Here is a 13,270-nt window from a genome sequence, read left to right on the forward strand (position 1 = left end):
TCTCAAAAATAAAAGCATTTGCTTTGCATATGGCCAGCCTGAGTTTGAGCCCTGATATCACATGGTCCTTTGAGCACTGTGGGAATGATACCCGAGCACAGAATCAGACAGATAATTCCTCCACGGTATAATTTTATTTGTTAAAGTTACATAAATGAAAAAAAAAAAACAGAAAAATGAAGGAGTTAAAATGGAACAGTGAAAACAAGGGAAAAATAGATTTATTTGAGCATGCTTTGAAATGAGGTTGGAATTTATGATCTATTTGGGTTTTTGTTTTTGTTTTTTGTTATTGTTGTTGTTGTTTGGGGATCTCAACCAGCAGTGCTCAGGGGTTACTCTTGGCTGGCTCTGAGCTCAGGAATCACTCCTGGCAGGCTCTGGGACCAAATAGGATGCTGGGGATCGAAACCAGGTTCGTCCTATCACTGTGTTATTCCTCTGGCCTTTGTTTTTTTGTTTTTTGGGTTTTTATTTATTTTTTTGTTTGTTTTTTGATTTTTGGGCCACACCCGTTTGACGCTCAGGGGTTACTCCTGGCTATGCACTCAGAAATTGCCCCTGGCTTGGGGGGACCATATGGGACACCGGGGGATCGAACTGCGGTCCGTCCTACGCTAGCGCTTGCAAGGCAGACACCTTACCTCTAGCGCCACCTTCCCAGCCCCTTGGGTTTTTATTTTATTTTATTTTTTTTTTAAGTGGAAACTGGAATTGCTTAAGACCAGAATCTGGCCCAGTTGTACATTGACCCCTCTAGAAGAGAATCGTCTCTCTTCCTTTCTTTCTCTTTTTTTTTTTTTTTTTTTTTTTGGTTTTTTTTTTGGGACACATCCGGCGGTGCTCAGGGGCCACTCCTGGCTGTCTGCTCAGAAATAGCTCCTGGCAGGCACGGGGGACCATATGGGACACCGGGATTCGAACCAACCACCTTTGGTCCTGGATCGGCTGCTTGCAAGGCAAACACCGCTGTGCTATCTCTCCGGGCCCCCTTTCTTTTTTTTTTTTTTTTTTTTTTTTTTTTTATTTTTTGGGCCACACCCGGCAGTGCTCAGGGGCTACTCCTGTCTGTCTGCTCAGAAATAGCTCCTGGCAGGCACGGGGGACCATATGGGACACCAGGATTCGAACCAACCACCTTTGGTCCTGGATCGGCTGCTTGCAAGGCAAACACCGCTGTGCTATCTCTCCGGGCCCAGGGCCCCCTTTCTTTCTCTTAAGGGTGGATACATGTGTGGTGCTCCCCTTCAGAAGTTACCCTCACATCCTGGAGCAGGGCTGAAATCTGTTTCCAGCTCATCCTCTTGCCATTGAGCACACTCAGCCCCAGAGCTCTCAGAACTGGCCAGGGGAGGAATGGGTAGGAGTTAGAGCTGCTGCACAGGTGAGAATGTCACTGGCTATGCCCGAGGTTGGACAGGGGCCAGCAGAGCAGCCCGTCCTCAGCCCAGGGCTTAAGTTATGCCAGTGCCTCCTATCTTCAGACTGTTCTCATTGCCAGGAGTGTTCTGGTTGGTCTCCTTTGCTGATGGTCTGTGAAGGAGGACCAGAAGCAGATCTTGGTGCCAACTGAGTCCTGGCCTGGATCATATGAACCTCAGCCAAGCTTGAGAATCATAGTCAGGCATTCATTCAGTCAGGAGCCCTGAGCCTGCAAACGGACCTGACCTGAGCTTGGGTTGATTGACCCGGATTTCTGAAGTGTGTCTGTGGGTGCAGGATGAAGACAATTTCCATCATCTTCATCTGTAAGCTTTGAAAAAGCAATGATTTGATCTTCACTTTTTGTATCGATTTGTTTTTGGGTCACAGCTAGCAGTGCTCAGGGGTTATTCCTGACAGCACCTAGAAGACCATATGGGATACTGAGAATCAAACCCAAGTCTACCATGTGCAAATTAAACCCTACCCAAAGCCCTGCTTTGTTCTTCACTTTCAAAACAAAACAGCTGTTAGAATGCTGGACCTGTGGCCATATGCACTCAGGAGCTGGGTGTTTGCTGCTGATCAGTATCTCTGACACACTGGTCTCTGTCTCCAAAGGCAGAGAAGGCCAACAGGGTTACCACCATCAAGGGGAAGCCAGACCATTAGACAGGTTTCAGCATCTTCTGCAAAAGGCATCTTGACAGGCAGGTCACAAAGCAGGATGGGGTTGGAACGATAGCACAGCAGTAAGGCATTTATCTTTTTTTTTTTTTTTTTTTTTTTTTTTGTGGTTTTTGGGTCACACCCGGCAGTGCTCAGGGGTTACTCCTGGCTCCATGCTCAGAAATTGCTCCTGGCAGGCACAGGGGACCATATGGGATGCTGGGATTCGAACCGATGACCTCTTGCATGAAAGGCAAACGCTTTACCTCCATGCTATCTCTCCAGCCCCAGGCATTTATCTTGTACTCGGCTGACCCTAGTTTGATTCCCTGGCATCCCATATGGCATCCCATTCCCCCAAGCCTGCCAGGAGTGATTTCTGAGTGCAGAGTCAGGAGTAACCCTTGAGCACTTTTGGGTATGGCCAAAACAACCAAACAAACAAAAATAATAAAAAACAAAAAAGTATATTTGGGGAGCAAGGAAAGACTCCAGAGGAACAGAATTGGTAGCTTATAACCTGAGCACTAAATGGGAGTTGTCTGTTTCCAGGATGGTGGAAAGGGCAGGAAGAGGTGGTAGGGTGCCCAGGGGTAGAGAGGAGCCAGCTGGGAGCTTATAAAGAGGCATACAAATTTCATCAGAGCAGGATCAAAGTGCACAAGGGGTAGAATTATAAGAGATAAAACCTAGGGAATTAGAAAATAAAGGGATTCATACCCCAAATTAAGAAGTTTGGATGCTATCTAGACAATAATGAGAAGCTATTGAAGGCTTTAAGCAGGGAGAGATATAATCATGTGTGCATTTAGGAATAATTCCTTCTGGTGCTGTGGGCAGAGGTTTTGGGGGCAGGGAGAGCCTGGACCTTGGTTGCTTGTTTAGAGTCTCATTGCGTTTGAGGGGAGTGTTTTGGGCCACACTCGGCAGCACTCAAGGTTTACTCCTGGCTTTGCGCTCAGAAATCGCTCCTGGCAGGCTCTAGGGATGCTGGGAATCCAACTCGGGTCCGTCCTGGGTCAGCAGTATGTAAGGCAAATGCCCTACTGCCATGCTATCACTACGGCCCCTAGAGCCTCATTGCTTTGTATTGATGGGGAATGGAGTGTGCATTCCAGTCTTACCCTACCCACCCCGCAGTGCTCAGGATTACTCCCGACTATGTGCTCAGGGATCTAGGTTTATTGGGGATTAAATCATGTTGACCATGTGCAAGGCAAGTATCTTTTACTCTTGTGCCAGCTCTCCAGCCCCTCTTTTTTGTGAATGTTCTGGGGGTAATACAGGAACTGGCCCCATTTTTATTTTGTTTGTTTTGGGCCATTTCTGACTGTGCTCAGGACTTACTCTTGGCTCTGTGCTCAAATTTCACTCCTGAACAGGGCTTAGGAGACTGTGGTGCCAGATAGTAAATCTGGGTTGATTGTGTTTAAGGCAACGTCCCTACCTGTTATATTATTCATCTGGCCCACTATATACCTTCTGAAATTGTGGGTGTAGGTCTGATTCAGTATAGGGTCACTTAGCTGTCTAACATTTGATTTGGGGGGGAGTATACCCAGTGGCGCTCTGGGGTTACTCCTGGCTCTACACTCAGAAATCACTCCTGGCAGGCTCGGGGACCATATGGGATGCCAGGGGTTGAAATCAGGTTGTCCCCATACAAGGCAGACACCCTGCTCATTGTGCTATTATTGCTCCAGCTCCTATCATTTGATTTTTATTTATTTATTTATTTATTTATTTATTTTTTTGTGGGTCACACCCGGCAGTGCTCAGGGGCCACTCCTGGCTCCATGCTCAGAAATTGCTCCCGGCAGGCACGGGGGACCATATGGGACGCCGGGATTCGAACCGATGACCTTCTGCATGAAGGACAAACGCCTTACCTCCATGCTATCTCTCCGGCCCCTCATTTGATTTTTAAATAAGCTTCTTTATGATTTATTACCAGGGATGTTTGATCTGTATGTTTGTTAGTGGAAATGACTATCTTGTGTCACACTTGGTGATGCTCAAGGATTATTCCTAACTTTGTGCTCACAGGTCATTTCTGATAGTGTTTAGGGTCAAACAGGGATCAACTTCATGCAAGATAAGCACAGTAACTAACCCCAATACCATCATTAAGCACGGTAACTAATCCATGTACTATCAAGCACAGTAACTATCCCTGTACGATCTCTGTCTTCTGTAGACCTATTTTACATATCTCTATTTTACATACCTTTATTTATTTATTTATTTATTTTTTTGGGGGGGAGAAAGAATCTTTAATAAATGGAGTGGAAACAAATAGCTACTCTGTCTGGAATAAAAATAAAATTAGATACTTAAAAATCACCTGGGGAGGGGCTGGAGAGATAGCATGGAGATACAGCATCTGCCTTGCATACAGGACAGTGGTTCGAATCCCGGCATCCCATATGGTCCCCTGTGCCTGCCAGGGGTGATTTCTGAGCATGGAGCCAGGAGTAACCCCTGAGTGCTGCCGGGTGTGAACCCCCCCAAAAAAATCACCTGGGGGGGTGGAGAGTAGCATGGAGGTAAGGAGTTTGCCTTGCATACAGAAGGTTGGTCATTCAAGTCCCGGCATTCCATATGGTCCCCTGAGCCTGCCAGGAATGATTTCTGAGCATAGAGCCAAGAATAACCCCTGAGCATTGCAGGTGTGACCCAAAAAACAAAACAAAACAAAACAAAATATCACCTGTGGATCTCAGATGCATTGGCAGGGAAATAAATAAGGACAGAACTAAATATTCAAGCCAGAATCAATGACAGTAGAATTAAGGGACCTAAATAACAATCTAAACTTAAAGGAGCTTGTTATACTGGCAGGCCAGTGTGCAAAGGTTGGTGATATAGGATTCACTCTGGGCCCATTGGCGGAATGAGTTTGACACTGGTGGTGGGAAGGGCCCTGACTCAAATATATCACAAATTCAACTAGGAAGGATTCTTTTGATCACAATTGTTTTAATAAAATTAATTTTTTTTTTTTGGTTTTTGGGTCACACCTGGCATTGCTCAGGGGTTATTCCTGGCTCCAGGCTCAGAAATTGCTCCTGGCAGGCACAGGGGACCATATGGGGTGCCGGGATTCGAACCGATGACCTCCTGCATGAAAGGCAAACGCCTTACCTCCATGCTATCTCTCCGGCCCCCAAAATTAATTTTTTAAATCATTTGGGGAAAAAAGATAAAAATAAAAATTACCAGGGCAAAAAAAAGGGCCACAGATGAAAAAATGTTAACAAAGGCTGGACTTAGGTAATGGTTGAAGGGGTCCAGGACTGAAATGCTGGCAGTGGGTAGGTTCTGGCTAACAGTCTGGCAGAAATAGCTCGGTGCACAAGTTTTAGAGTTAGAAACTCTGGGCTTGTGGAATTGCTGAGGAACAAGTGTGAGCAGGAGGCGGTTTCTGGCTTGTGTGCCCCTAACCTATGTCAGTCCTCGCTCTTCTGCAGATGAAGGCTCAAACAAGCCTTCTGCGTGGGCCATGTACTCCCCATGACTCTGGGGAAGTGCCCAGAAGAGGAAAAAGAACTTTCTAAATAAAGATGATCAGCCTGTTTTGCTGAGGTTTTAGAAACATGCCAAAGAGTAATTTCTGGTGCAGGTGAGGGTCCACTTGAGTTCAGATCTCTAGAGCATACAGCTTGGGCCTTGGGTGTCTTGGGGTGCTCAGACTCTTGGCTGTTGAGAGCTTGAAATGGCTCCTCTCCAGCATTCCGGGCTGACTAAGCATTCATCTCCAGACCATGGGCCACCTTCAGCCAAACCTTGTTTGGTAAACTAGGGAGAAGCAGAGCGGCCTGCGGTGCCCAGTGGCCACAAGTGTCCTCCTGCTGTGTTTGGGGTCCAAGGTGGGTGTTAGGAGAAGTGCAGCACAGGATCCAGCTGGAGAGGCTGGAAGGAATTTCCAGAGTGAGAGGGGAAGGATGGTGGTGCCCATGGAGGGTTAATGTTTGGCAGACAGGAAGAATTTCCCAAGAACTGTTCCCAAAAAGTATATTTGGGATGAATATAAAAATACAGAAAAGTATCCACAGGCCTGTATTTTCACTTTTGCTTCAGAATTCAGTGTTCTTTAAAAATAAAAATATCTTGGGGGCCGGAGCGATAGCATAGCGGTAAGGCATTTAAACACCTTGCACGTGGCCAACACAGGATGGATCCCAATTTGAATCCCGGCCCCATATGGTTCCCTGAGTCTTCCAGGAGTGACTTCTGAGCACAGAGCCAGGAGTAAACCCTGAGCAGTGCCAGTGTGACCCAAAAACCAATAATAATAATAATAATAATAATAATAATAATCTTTACTTAAGCACCATGATTACAAACATGCTTGTAGTTGGGTTTCAGTCATAAAGAGAACACCTACTTCACTGGTGCAACATTCCCACCACCGATGCCCCCAGCTTCCTCCTGTATTCCCTACCTGTATTTGAGACAGGCATTCTTCTTCTCTCACTCACTACCAGTATCATGATAGTTGTTGATGTAGTTATTTCTCTAATGCACTCATCATTCTCTGTGGTAAGCTTCATATCATGAGCCAGTCCTTCCAGCCCTCATTTCTAGAATTCAGTGCTTTTTGTTGTTGCTGCTGTTTTGTTTTGTTTTTTTTTTTTCTGCATGTTTTATGAGGCACTGTGACTTTTCATGATACTGTTAGTGATAGTAATGTTTATAATGTTCTGGTATCACAGCCACCAACAGTGTCAATCTTTCTAGCCCAGTAAACTCAATTTCATAGGGCCAACTCCATGTTCTTTTGTTATTCCCTTACAATATTCTCTTATATGCCACAATATTCAAGATCTGGAAACCATCCAGTTGCCTAAGACCTAGATGCCTAGATAGAAGCAAAAAGTTATGGTGTATATAGCTATTAATTAGCCATAAGCAAAGATGAATTTACACAATTTGCTATGTATGTGGAACTGAGAATCATGCTTAGGGAAGACAGTCAGGGAGAAGGGCAGACACAGTGATCTCTCATGTGAGACATTCAGTTTTTAAAAATTTGAGATGGGGTGCTAGAGAGATAGCACAGTGGTAGGGCTTTGCACACACCCAACCCAGGATGGACCTGGGTTCGATAACCAGCATCTTATATGGTCCCCCGAGCCTGCCAGAAATAATTTCTGAGTCCAGAGCAAGGAGTAAGCCCTGAGCACCACCAGGTGTAGCCCAAACAAACAAAAAAGTTTGAGATGGGACATGACACAGAAGTGCATGAAACTCATGCCGAATAGTAAATAATTAATAGTAAATGAGTCGAGAGCTATGCCAGAGCTCTCCCAGATGCACCCCCTTTGTTCATTTTTAATGTTTTTTAAATTTTTGTTTATTTGGGGCCACACCTGGTGATGCTCACAGTTTACTCCTGACTCTAGGATCAAGGATCATTCCTGATGGGCTTGGGGGGACCATACATGGCACCAGGTACTATATGGGGGTACTATATCCAGCTCCCTCTTTGTATCTTTAATCACGCTCCCTCCATCCTCATAGAAGGAGCCACACCCCTGATATGGAGTGATCATTTCCCTTTAATGCTCTACTTTGACTTTGGGGTTTGGGAGTCTCTAAACAATGGAGTTCTACATGTTTTAAACTATATTACAAGTGACTCCTGCAGGGCAGATTCTTTAATCACTTACTTCTTTTGCTCTGCATTGCTAATTTTATTTTTATTTATTAAAACATTTGGCGTGGGGCCGGAGTGGTAGTACAGTGGTAGGGCATTTGCCTTGCACACGGCTGACCCATGATGCGAGTTCTATCTCCAGTATCCCATATGTCCCCCAAATCAGGAGCGATTTCTTTTTTTTTGGTTTTTGGTTTTTGGGTCATACCTGGCAGCACTCAAGGGTTACTCCTGGCTCTACGCTCAGAAATCGCTCCTGGCTGGGGCCGGAAAGATAGCATGGAGGTAGGGTGTTTGCCTTTCATGCAGAAGGACGGTGGTTTGAATCCCAGCATCCCATTTGGTCCCCTGAGCCTGCCAGGAGTGACCTCTGAGCATTGCTAAAAACCAAAAAGAAAAAAAGAAAAAATAAATCGCTCCTGGTAGGCTCGGGGGACCATATGGGATGCCAGGATTCAAACCACTGTCCTTCTGCATACAAGGCAAATGCCTTACCTCCATGGTATCTCTCCGGCCCCTGTTTTATTATTTTGCTTTGGGGGCCACATGTAGCAGTTCTTAGGGCTTACTCCTGGGTCTACTCAAATATCACTCCTGGCAGGGCTTGGGGACCATATTGTGTGCTACAGATTGAATCTGGGTGCTTGCTTCAGCAGCATATATACTAATTGGAACAATACAAAAAAGATTAGCATGATGCCTGTGCAAGAATGATACACAGATCAAACCTGGGTCAGTGGCAGACAAGGCAAGCACCTTACCTGCTCTACTATCTCTCCAGCCCCCAAGTTTTTTTCTCTCTGTGCTGGAACAGTTTACCCTAGGTTGGCATTTGGGAAAGGGTATTATTTGGTGTTGGGCACACTTTTCCTCAAAACAACTGGAAAATATATCACAGTCTCTTCCCCCCCACACTTTTTTTTTAACCACACCCAGCAGCATTAAGGGATTACTCCTGGCTCTGCACTCAGAAATCACTCATGGCAGGCTCAGGGGACCATATGGGATGCCTGGGATCGAGTCCAGGTTGGCTGCATGCAAGGCAAAAGCCCTACATGTTGTGCTGTTGTTCTGTACCCCTCTTTCCTTCCCTCCCTTCCTCCATCCTTCCTTTCCTCCTTCCCTTTCTTCCTCCCTCCATTCTTTCTTTTCCTTTTTTTGGGTCACACCCAGCAGCGCTCAGGGGTTACTCCTGGCTCTGTGCTAAGAAATTGCTCCTGGCAGGCTCAGGGGACCATATGGGATGCCGGGATTCGAACCACCGTCCTTCTGTATGCAAGGCAAACACTTTACCTCCATGCTATCTCTCCGGCCCCCTCATCCTTTCTTTTCTCCTTCCCTCTTTCCTTCCTTCCCTCCCTTCCTTTTCAATCCTTCCTTCCCTCTTCCCTCTTTACTTCCTCCCTTCTCTTTTCTTCCTTTCTTCTTTCCTTCTCTCTCTCTCTCATACTCACTCACTCTCACTCTCTCTCCAGTGCTCAGAGTTTATTCCTGGCTCTGCACTCAGAAATCACTCCTGGCTCAGGGGACCATATTGGGCATTGGGGATTAAACCTAGATTAGCTTTGAGCATGGCAAGTGTACTCACTACTCACTATACCAGCAAATGCCCCATTACCCCCTTGGAAGATCACCTTTACACCCTCATGATTTTTTTTCTTTTTTCTTTTTTTTTTTGGTTTTTGAGTCATACCCAGCAGCGCTCAGGGGTTCCTCCTGGTTCAACGCCCAGAAATAGCTCCTGGCAGGCTCGGGGAACCATATGAGATGACAGGATTCGAACACCGGCCTTCTGCATGCAAGGCAAAATGTTCTACCTCCATGCTATCTCTCCGGCCCCATGTCCTCATGATTTCTGACACTTGCTCTTCTCAGCCGTTAGCATTGAACTTAAGCACCATTTCACATGTTTCCTGGCTGTTAGAATTTCTTCTTTTGTGATCTATCAGTTCAGATCTCTGCTCCAGTTTCCTATAACCCTCTCTGTATCTGCTAGATACGGATCTAAATGTAGATCTACATATGGATCGAGATGTAGTTTCTGAAAAATGATTTTTGTTCTCTGGTTTGCTTTCCATTCTCTTTGTAACATCTAAACAGAAATTCTGAATTTAGAGGTGGGCATTCATCAAACTTCTGATGATTCAGTACGTTTTATCTTATTAAAAATATAAATATCTGGGGCCCGGAGAGATAGCACAGTGACGTTTGCCTTACAAGCAGCCAATCCAGGACCAAAGGTGGTTGGTTCAAATCCCGGTGTCCCATATGGTCCCCCGTGCCTGCCAGGAGCTATTTCTGAGCAGACAGTCAGGAGTAACCCCTGAGCACCGCCCGGTGTGGCCCCAAAACCAAAAAAAAAAAAAAGAAAAAGAAAAAGAAATAGCTCCTGGTAGGCACGGGGGACACCGGGATTCAAACCAACCACCTTAGGTCCTGAATCAGCTGCTTGCCAGGCAAACACCGCTGTGCTATCTCTCTGGTCCCTCCTTTCTTGCCTGGCTGCTGGATTTTGTGTCTTACTTAAAAAGGTTTTCTCCACACAAAAGTTAAAAAAAAAAACCCAGTTCCTGTTTTTTTCTTCTAGTGCTTTAATTATGTAGTTATTTTTGACTCATCTGGAATTAAGTATTTTTCCCCTGGATGGCTCTGCAGTTGTCCTTTAAGATTTATTTAATAATCTGTTTGAGAGAGAGAGAGAGAGAGAGAGAGAGAGAGAGAGAGAGAGAGAGAGAGAGAGAGAGAGAGAGAGAGAGAGAGAGAGAATGTGTGGATGTGTGTTTGTATTGTGTGTGTGTATTTCCCTTTTGGGTTGTTGTTGTTTATCCTGTGCTCGGAACCACACCCAACAGTTCTGGGTGAGGACATTGGGTGCCAAGAACTGAATGTCAGGACTTCCCACCACAAGGCATGGATGGACTCTATCCCTTATACCACATCCTGGGCTCTGGGTAATTTCTTTGTTTTTTGTTTTGTCCCCTCAGTCGCTACTGAGATGACCTGGGGTCACATACTTTGGTTTCAGGACTGCGTGCTTGTTTTTATATTGCAATATTCTGGGGGAGGGGGTACTTTAGCTTTGGTGTATGCACTTTTTTTTTTTTTTTTTTTTTTTTAGTTTTGAGCCACACCCGGCAGAACTCAAGGGTTCCTCCTGGCTCTAAGCTCAGAAATCACTCCTGGCAGGATCGGGGGACCATATGGGATACTGGGATTCGAACCACCGATCTTCTGCATGCAAGGCAAATGCCTTACCTCCATGCTATCTCTCCGGCCCCAGGTGTTTGCACATTTGATAGTAATATGCTGCAGGTCGTCCACTTTGTTCTTTTTTTTTTTTTTTTTGCTTTTTGGGTCATACCTGGGGGTATTCAGGGCTTACTCCTAGCTCTGTGCTCAGGGATCACACTCCTGACAGGGTTTTGGGGAATCATGCAGTGCTGGAGATCAAATTGAAACTGGCTGCATGCAAGGAAAGTAACTTACCACTATACATCTTTTCTTTTCTCTTTTTTAAAAGATTATAACATAGGGGAACTGGGAGAGGAAAAATAATGCTGTGATTTACCAAGTTGTCTGTAATACAGTTGTTCTAATCATTACATGTTCTAGCACCCATCCCATCACCAGTGTGAACTTCCCTCCTCCAGTTTTCCACCCACCACCCCAGCTTTCCCCGATGCAAGCACAAACAATTTTCCTTCATATTACTTGGTATCACACAAAAGCCAAATGGAATTATCAAAACTTAGATCAGCGATTAGAGTGATAGTACAGCAGGTGGTAGGACATTTGCCTTGCTCATGCTAACCTGGATTTGATCTCCAACATCTTGTATCTTCTCCAGAGCATCACCAGGAGTGATTCCGAGTGCAGAGCCAGGAATAACCTCTAAGCACTGCCAGGTGTGACCCCAAGACAAAAACAAAACAACAACAACAAAACCCACCTTAGATCAATAAAAGCCAATTTGTGATTATTGTTATATCTCATTGGGAATTTATTTGCTAGGTTGGTGCTAGTCGATCCTTCTGGCACCTTCTGTCTTATTGTTTTACTTTTTGAGTATTGGTGAGCTTCTATGCAACTTCCCCATTTTCTGTGGGAAATCACAGATTTTCTGTGATTCCACTGAGCTGACACTACTATGAAATTTGGAGGTGTTACATATGTAGTCATTCGGTCAAGGAGCTATAGAGCTAGAAAGAGTTAGTGGCTTAATAGTTGGAAGAGGTTCAGTTGTGGAACTTGTTTCTGTCTGGGGGTATCAGATGTGGGTTGCTATGGCTTCAAGGCAGAAAAGTAAGTCTGCTTGCCCCCATCCTGAGGAGACTCCAACTCAGCCTAGATCAGTGTACCTGGAAGATTTAGCAGAATTACGTTCTTTTCACCCTTAGTTGTGGGCTGGGATTTCCTACTTAAAAAAACATTTTCTTTCAAACAGTGCAGGGCAGGGGCCGGAGTGATAGCACAGCGGTAGTGTTTGCTTTGCAAACCCAGGACAGACCTGGGTTTGATCCCCAGCTTCCCATATGGTCCCCAGAGCATGAGTGATTTCTGAGTGGATAGCCAGGAGTAACCTCTGAGTGTCACCAGATGTGGCCCCCCCAAAAAACAAAAATAAATACATAAATGAAAAAACAAATAGTGCAAAAGAGTGAAACCAGTACCTCCCACATTCAAAGCAGGTACTTGACCACTGAGCCACATTGCCATCCTCAGATCACACACTTTGCTGGGCACCAGGGATCCCAAATTATAGTGCTGCCTGCATTGTCCTGGGCACATGGTAGGGTGTTGAGGATCCAATTTACCACCTTACGCCCTCAAGGTAGGCTCTTCCATTTGCTATCCCTGACCCTCATGGAAGTATTTTTTTAATTTGTTTACTTTTCAGAGGTTATTTTTATTTATTTATTTATTTTGTTTTGGAGTTTCAATTGGTGGTGCTCGGGCCTTACTCCTGGTTCTGCACTCAGGGATCCTTCCTGGCAGGCTTTGGGGACCGTATAGGGGGCCAAAAATTGAATGCAAGTTGACTGAGTGAAAGGCAAAAAAGTCCAACATGCTATACTATTGCTCTGGCCCCATGTAGAGGTTATTTCTAAGACTCAAACAATTAAAATGAGAAGAAAGGTAAATGACAAATCATCCAGTTTTCTCTTTTATGATTTTTTTAAATTTGTTTTTGCACCATATCTGGCAGTGGTTACAAGTTACTCTTGGCTCTCTGCTCAGGGATCACTTCTAACAGTTCTTTTTTTTTTTTTTGGTTTTTGGTTTTTGGTTTTTGGGCCACACCCGGCGTTGCTCAGGGGTTACTCCTGTCTGTCTGCTCAGAAATAGCTCCTGGCAGGCACGGGGGACCATATGGGACACCGGGATTCGAACCAACCACCTTTGGTCCTGGATCGGCTGCTTGCAAGGCAAATGCCACTGTGCTCTCTCTCCGGGCCCTTCTAACAGTTCTTGGGAGCCCTATACAATAACAGGGATTAAACCTGGGTTGGCTGGGGCCAG

The 13,270-nt window shown here is 45.3% G+C and overlaps 1 protein-coding gene and 1 pseudogene across 1 annotated transcript in view; both read left to right on the forward strand.

Annotated features, from left to right (window-relative positions):
* SMO (smoothened, frizzled class receptor) overlaps window positions 1-13,270 on the forward strand; it is a 33,831-nt gene that overhangs the window by 2,556 nt on the left and 18,005 nt on the right.
* LOC126029943 (uncharacterized) lies at window positions 8,393-8,477 on the forward strand (annotated as a pseudogene).

This window comes from Suncus etruscus, chromosome 1, assembly GCF_024139225.1.
Source record: "Suncus etruscus isolate mSunEtr1 chromosome 1, mSunEtr1.pri.cur, whole genome shotgun sequence".
NCBI classification, from domain to species: Eukaryota; Metazoa; Chordata; class Mammalia; order Eulipotyphla; family Soricidae; genus Suncus; species Suncus etruscus.